The sequence below is a fragment of the Zophobas morio genome, unplaced genomic scaffold (assembly GCF_036711695.1).
Source record: "Zophobas morio isolate AGI-343-1 ecotype UQ-CSIRO unplaced genomic scaffold, CSIRO_AGI_Zmor_V1 ptg000005l, whole genome shotgun sequence".
Taxonomy (NCBI): domain Eukaryota; kingdom Metazoa; phylum Arthropoda; class Insecta; order Coleoptera; family Tenebrionidae; genus Zophobas; species Zophobas morio.
In genome coordinates, this window is record NW_026972110.1 from 19500329 (window position 1) to 19508379 (window position 8051).

The following is an 8051-nucleotide window of genomic DNA, read 5'->3' on the forward strand; positions in this document are numbered from 1 at the left end:
TCCCATTTTTTTAACAGAAATAAAACAATCAAACTATTTCAAATATCAGTGAAATCGAAACACTCTCGCCAGAACGACTCTGATAAACTAATGCAAATTTTGTTCATTTAAAATTTTACTAGTACGGTCAGAGCACTTAGATCAAGTATAAAACTTTCCTTTTTAGGGAGAACTCAAAATTCGTCCAGTAAAATTTTTGCAATGTTGGTTGCCCACTTTTGTAATTAAAAAAATGTTAATTACCGGTTCTTCATTGACAAAAATATAAAATTAATTTAACACCTGTGTAGATTTTACTCATATAACCAAGTGTGCGAAAGCTGAATTCTGAAATATTACTATTTTTACTGAAAATCCGAAAAACGTATTTTATATTTTTTCCAATTTAAAGAAAAATCATGTCTGTTGGCAAAAAAATAATTTAACTCCTGCTTCGAGCTTTACAAGTTGCGTTAAATATGTTGATTTCGTTTTTTCATATTTAAAAATAAAGCCTTAATCTCACATAAAAATTTATATAGGAACAGAGAATGCGTCCATCCACTGCCGATGAGCCTTAAAAGGCGAAAACAAAGTTAAAGACACTGTTGGAAACGGTATCCATTCTCCTGTGTCCATAAATAGGCACGTCTTTTCATGTTATCAAACACATTTTGTGGTGTAGCAGGAATATTGCGAGCCCACTAATTCTGTTTTCTGTTCTTCTATGGTGTGAAAGGGAGTCTTAAAAATACTTGGTGTTTTTTAGATAACCTAACAAGAGATAATCCAGAGGAATTAAATTTGGTGACCTTGGGGGGAGAGGGGGGACACCCAGGGACTGAAGGTAAACTTTTTACTTTTTCATCAAAGAATTGACGTAAAAAATTCAAATTGTCTACTGTTGTATGTTGAAAAAATCCGTCTTGGAGTTCATTATCTTGTAACACTTGAACAAAAGTTAGGTTATTGTTTCTAGTTAGTTCAAAGAATTTGGAAAGAAAAGGTAGAGCTTTTTTTCACAATTTTATGGCATGTAGATCCCACGGAAAGGCCAACTTCTTGCGACAGGTACCTCATTGAAGTTGACGCTTTCTTCAACATCTTCTACGACTTCATTAGTACATACACAATGTTTGTCGTCCAGCACCTTTTTTGTTGTGGACACTACCTCTTTCACGAAATACTCGCACAGTGTTTCTTAACAACGTTGTAAAAATCAGCAACCATTAAATAATAATTATATTCTGCAAATTTTTGTTGGAATTCTTGTAAAACACTGATTTTCTACTTCTACGGCTTTTGTTGTTTTCAGGAAATTACCAAAAGTATTAACAGTTTTTAACGTGTATGTATGTTACTTAATAGGATTAATTTAAGCAGTTGATCTTTAATGATAAACATGCAGGTACGAAAACCTAAATACAGTTTATACTTGCAAATAATAGGTCCAAAAATTAGTTAAATGGTAAACAAAAAACAATCTATAGTTTCATTTCTTTATCATTTAATTTACAAAAAATATACAAAAATGTTTACATCTTAATATACCTACTTATTACTAGAAAATCATCATTTGACAAATTTAGTCAGTAATTATCCAAAATCAATACAAAGTCACACAAGAGAGAATCTCCATCATAAATCTGTAAGTATGCGATTTAATCACATGACTTAATGAAAAAATTAAAGTGCCAAGTATGGATCAATTTCGTGGATCCGATCACTATCGGCTATGAATTAAAGCTCTCGCTGCGACGAAATTTATAGTTTCTCTACTGATATTTGGAGGTGACTTCAATGCGGCTAATGGGCTTAGCACGATTCATTGTTTAGCCCCGCTGTAAATGTGTTCATCAAGACTGTGTTTATAGAGTTTGAGAAATTTTCGAGTAGTTATAGCACCGATACTATCGCAGGTAAAGAAACATTCATGTATCTGACAGTTTATTCCAGTAGACGGTTGCCCGGGCTGGTAAAACCCCCTTAATTAGTGTAAGCATTAGTAAAATTTTTGAGAGGAGGCAATAAACTAACATCCTACACGGACGTCTGAATTTGAGGAATCCTAATCAGTAGGTAATCAGTACTGGCGATAAGACTAATCCTATTTCTACTCGCAAATATATCTCATCTACGTACAAATAAGATAAAAGCTTTCTACTTACCTGAAAAATATGTTTTCAAAACGTGGAAAGTTAACATTTAATCTTTTTACGCTTGGTAGAAAAAAATTGGTCTAAAGAGTTTAGACAGTACTTCCCTCGCTGTCGGAAATGTGACGACTGAATGCCTATTATGTTTTTTTTTTTCGCAGTAGATTTCAAAGCATTCGGTTTTGTAGTTCCTGAGTAAATGAATAAAATAAATTTAGGAATTTGTTATTTTTTTTGAGTCACCCGCTATATGCAAATTCAAAAAATATGAATGGGATGATAAATTACAAGTACACACTCATCAAATTTTGTACATTCTAAATAGGATTTATCCGGCAAACTTTTGAACTGACGTCATCAGTTTTTTGGAGAAGATAATCAAATATATTTTGACTAAAAATTTATTATGCTCTTTATAACCTTAAAACATCTGCAAAATTTCAAAACATTCCGTTCTGTAGTTCCTGATTAAATCAATAAAACACATTTATACGCATTCATTATTTTTTTTGGGTCACCCTGTATATGCAAATCGAAAAAATATGAACGGAATGATAAATCACAAGAAGAGACTCATCATATTTTGTACAGTTTAGATAGGATTTATTCCGCAAAGTTTCGAGCTGACGTCATCAATTTTTTGGAGGTGATAAGCAAATATGTTTTGACTAAACATTTATTATGCTTTTTATAACCTTAAAACATCTGGAAGATTTCAAAGCATTCGGTTTTGTAGTTATTGATTAACTCAATAAAATAAATTCACGCATTCATTAATTTTTTGAGTCACCCTGTATATGCAAATAGAAAAAAATTGAATGGAATGATAAATCACAAGAAGAGACTCGCCATATTTTGTACATTTTAGATAGGATTTATTCAGCAAAATTTTGTGGTAGCGTCATACATTGTTTAGGGGGGACGACCAAATAAATTTTGATCAAAAATTTACCATGCTTATGATAATGTCAAAACATCTTCAAGATTGCAAAGCATCCGGCTTTGTAGTTCCTGAGTAAACCAGTAAAATAAATTTACGCATTCATTAATCTTTTTGAGTCACCCTGTATATGCAAATCCAAAAAATATGAATAGAGTGATAAATCACAAGTACAGACTCATCATATTTTGTACAGTTTAGATACGATTTATTCCGCAAAGTTTCGAGCTGACGTCATCAATTTTTTGGAGGGGATAAGCAAATATATTTTGACTAAAGATTTATGATACTCTTTAGAAACCAGCAAAAAATAAAATAACTAAAAATTAAAAAAATGTTCAAAAATCGGAAAAAAACGAACTAAAACCGAAAAATTATAACAATAAAACATCGAAAAGTTTAAGACTTTGGGAAATAGAAAATAGAAAAATTGAAAAATTGTAAAAAAAATAGAGAGAGGAAAAAACGCAAAATTGAAGGAAACATTAAAATGTCTAAAAAACTGAAAAATTGAAGAATGGAAAATCGAAAATTTGAGGAAGTGAAAAATTAAATAATCGAAAAATTGAAAAGTTGAGACACCGAGAAAATTAATAATCAAAAATGAAAAACTTAAAAATTTAAAAAAAGTAAAAAATTTAACAATTTAACACATTTCTAAAAAATCGTAAGATTGAAGAAAGGAAAAATTGAAACATCAAAACTTAAAAATCAAACTAAGTACTAAAAATCGGAATACTAAACATAAAAATTAATTTATTTTGTTTAGTTTGATTTATGTAATGAACACTTTCGTAAATAAATGGTTGTTATTTAAAAATCTAAAAATTTAAATCGAGAGACTGAAAAATTAAAAATCGAAAACTAAAAGTTGAAAAATTCCAAAATTCCAAACCACGAAAAATTAAAAAATACTACAAAAATCGGAAAAAATAGGAACATTTAAAAATTAAACTGCAAAACTTAGAAATTAAAAAATCCGAAAGGAAAATCAGAAAGAAAAACCCCAAGATTGCAAACCACCAAACAAATAAAATCACTAATCACTAATCACGAATCACTGATCATTGATCGTGATTTTGTGATTTCTTGGTTTCGTAATTTCGTGATTCGTGATTAGCGATTCGTGATTCGTGATTAGTGATCAGTGATTCGTGATTAGTGATTAGTGATTCGTGATTAGTGATTAGTGATTCGTGATTCGTAATTTTTTTTTCAATTTATTAAGTTTTAAAGTTTAAATGTTTCAGTTTTGAACTTTTCCATTTTGGGTTGTCTTGATTTTTAAATGTTTCAATTTTTCAATTTAGATTTCTCGGTTTTTCGATTTTTCAATTTTTAGATTTTTCATTTTTCGGCATTTCAATTTTAGAATTTTTCAATTTTCCGATTTTCGGTTTTTCTTCTACAATTCTTCGATTTTTAAAATTTTACATTTTCGATGTTTCAGTTGTTTTTCAATTTTGAGTTTTTCCGATTTTTTGATTTTACAATTTTTTGATATCTGATTTTTTTTTGGATTTTTCAGTTTTTCGGTATTTATATTTTCCGATTTTTCAGTTTTTGATTTTTCAATTTTTCGTTCTCGATTTTTCAGTTTTTCAATTTATTCTTTTTACTTCCCGAGCGTAAGCAAATGAAGTATTGTAATTGAGTCCGTCGGCCGACTCTCTACTTTTACATTTTCTCGATCTTTCATGACACCTAGAAGATGAAGAAATAGGTCTCCCATTTCCGTCTGTCTGCCGTCCCTGATTTTTATTAGACAGATAATCTCTGAAAGTACTGGATTGTTGTGAAATTTTGTACTTAAATTAGCAATATCATGTAGATGGTAAAACGCTAACCAAAATTTGTATAAAATAACATAGTCCTACATCTGTAGTTTACGACTCCTAATTGAGTTTTTAAGTGAGTGAGTGAGTGAGTGAGTGAGTGAGTGAGTGAGTGAGTGAGTGAGTGAGTGAGTGAGTGAGTGAATCACGAATCACGAATCACGAATCACGAATCACGAGTCACTAATCACCAATCACAAATCACTAATCACGAGTCACTAATCACTAATCACGAGTCACTAATCACCAATCACTAATCACGAATCACTAACCACTAATCGCGAATCACTAATCACGAATCACTAATCACTAATCACGAGTCACTAATCACTAATCACTAATCACGAATCACTGTTCACAAATCACTAATCACGAATCACTAATCACTAATCGCGAATCACTGATCACGAACTAATCACGAATCACTAATCACGAATCACTAATCACTAATCTAATTTTTTTTAGAGATTCGTGATTCGTGATTTTGTGATTTCGTGATTAGTGGTTCTTGATTCGTGATTCGTGATTAGTGATTAGTGATTCGTGATTCGTGATTAGTGATTCGTGATATTGTGATTTCGTGATTAGTGATTCGTGATTCGTGATTAGTGATTAGTGATTCGTGATTTCGTGATTTCGTGATTAGTGATTTCGTGATTAGTGATTCGTGATTCGTGATTCGTGATTTCGTGATTAGTGATTCGTGATTCGTGATTCGTGATTCGTGATTAGTGATTCGTGATTAGTGATTCGTGATTAAAAAATAACATGGTCCTAAATCTGTAGTTTACGACTCCGAATTGAGTTTTTAAGTGAGTGAGTGAGTGAGTGAGTGAGTGAATCATGAATCACGAATCACGAATCACTAATCACGAATCACGAATCACTAATCACGAATCACTAATCACGAATCACGAATCACTAATCACGAAGCACTAATCACCAATCACGAATCACTCATCCCGAATCACTAATCGCGAAATCACGAAATCAGTAATCACGAATTACGAATCACGAATAACTAATCACGAATCACTTATCACTAATCACTAATCACTAATCACGAAATCACGAAATCACGAATCACTAATCACGAATCACGATTTACAATCACGAAATCACGAAATCACGAATCACTAATCACGAATCACGAATCACTAATCACTAATCACTTATCACTAATCACTAATCACGAATCACAAAAAAAATAGATTAGTTATTAGTGATTCGCGATTAGTGATTAGTGATTCGTGATTAGTGATTCGTGATTAGTGATTAGTGACTCCTGATTAGTGATTCGTGATTAGTGATTTCGTGATTTCGTGATCAGTGATTCGTGATTCGTGATTCGTGATTAGTGATTTCGTGATTTCGTGATTAGTGATTCGTGATTCGTGATTAGGGATTAGTGATTCGTGATTAGTGATTCGTGATTCGTGATTAGTGATTCGTGATTTCGTGATTTCTTGATTAGTGATTAGTGATTCGTGATTCGTGATTAGTTATTCGTGATTAGTGATTTCGTGATTTCGTGATTTCGTGATTAGTGATTCGTGATTCGTGATTAGGGATTAGTGATTCGTGATTAGTGATTCGTGATTCGTGATTCGTGATTAGTGATTAGTGGATCGTGATTCGTGATTAGTTATTCGTGATTAGTGATTTCGTGATTTCGTGATTTCGTGATTAGTGATTCGTGATTCGTGATTAGGGATTAGTGATTCGTGATTAGTGATTCGTGATTCGTGATTCGTGATTAGTGATTAGTGGATCGTGATTCGTGATTAGTGATTCTTGATTCGTGATTAGTGATTCGTGATTAGTGATTTGAGATTAGTGATTCGTGATTCGTAATTTTTTTTTCAATTTATTAAGTTTTAAAGTTTAAATGTTTCAGTTTTGAACTTTTCCATTTTGGGTTGTCTTGATTTTTAAATGTTTCAATTTTTCAATTTAGATTTCTCGGTTTTTCGATTTTTCAATTTTTAGATTTTTCATTTTTCGGCATTTCAATTTTAGAATTTTTCAATTTTCCGATTTTCGGTTTTTCTTCTACAATTCTTCGATTTTTAAAATTTTACATTTTCGATGTTTCAGTTGTTTTTCAATTTTGAGTTTTTCCGATTTTTTGATTTTACAATTTTTCGATATCTGATTTTTTTTTGGATTTTTCAGTTTTTCGGTATTTATATTTTCCGATTTTTCAGTTTTTGATTTTTCAATTTTTCGTTCTCGATTTTTCAGTTTTTCAATTTATTCTTTTTACTTCCCGAGCGTAAGCAAATGAAGTATTGTAATCGAGTCCGTCGGCCGACTCTCTACTTTTACGTTTTCTCGATCTTTCATGACACCTAGAAGATGAAGAAATAGGTCTCCCATTTCCGTCTATCTGTCCGTCTGTCCGTCTGTCTGCCGTCCCGGATTTTTATTAGACAGATAATCTCCGAAAGTACTGGATTATTGTGAAATTTTCTACTTAAATTAGCAATATCATGTAGATGGTAAAACGATAACCAAAATTTGTATAAAATAACATAGTCCTACATCTGTAGTTTACGACTCCTAATTGAGTTTTTAAGTGAGTGAGTGAGTGAGTGAGTGAGTGAGTGAGTGAGTGAGTGAGTGAATCACGAATCACGAATCACTAATCACCAATCACAAATCACTAATCACGAGTCACTAATCACTAATCACGAGTCACTAATCACCAATCACTAATCACGAATCATTAACCACTAATCGCGAATCACTAATCACGAATCACTAATCACGAATCACTAATCACTAATCACGAGTCACTAATCACTAATCACTAATCACGAATCACTGTTCACAAATCACTAATCACGAATCACTAATCACTAATCGCGAATCACTGATCACGAACTAATCACGAATCACTAATCACGAATCACTAATCACTAATCTAATTTTTTTTAGAGATTCGTGATTCGTGATTTTGTGATTTCGTGATTAGTGGTTCTTGATTCGTGATTCGTGATTAGTGATTAGTGATTCGTGATTCGTGATTAGTGATTCGTGATATTGTGATTTCGTGATTAGTGATTCGTGATTAGTGATTAGTGATTCGTGATTTCGTGATTTCTTTTTTTGATTAGTGATTTCGTGATTAGTGATTCG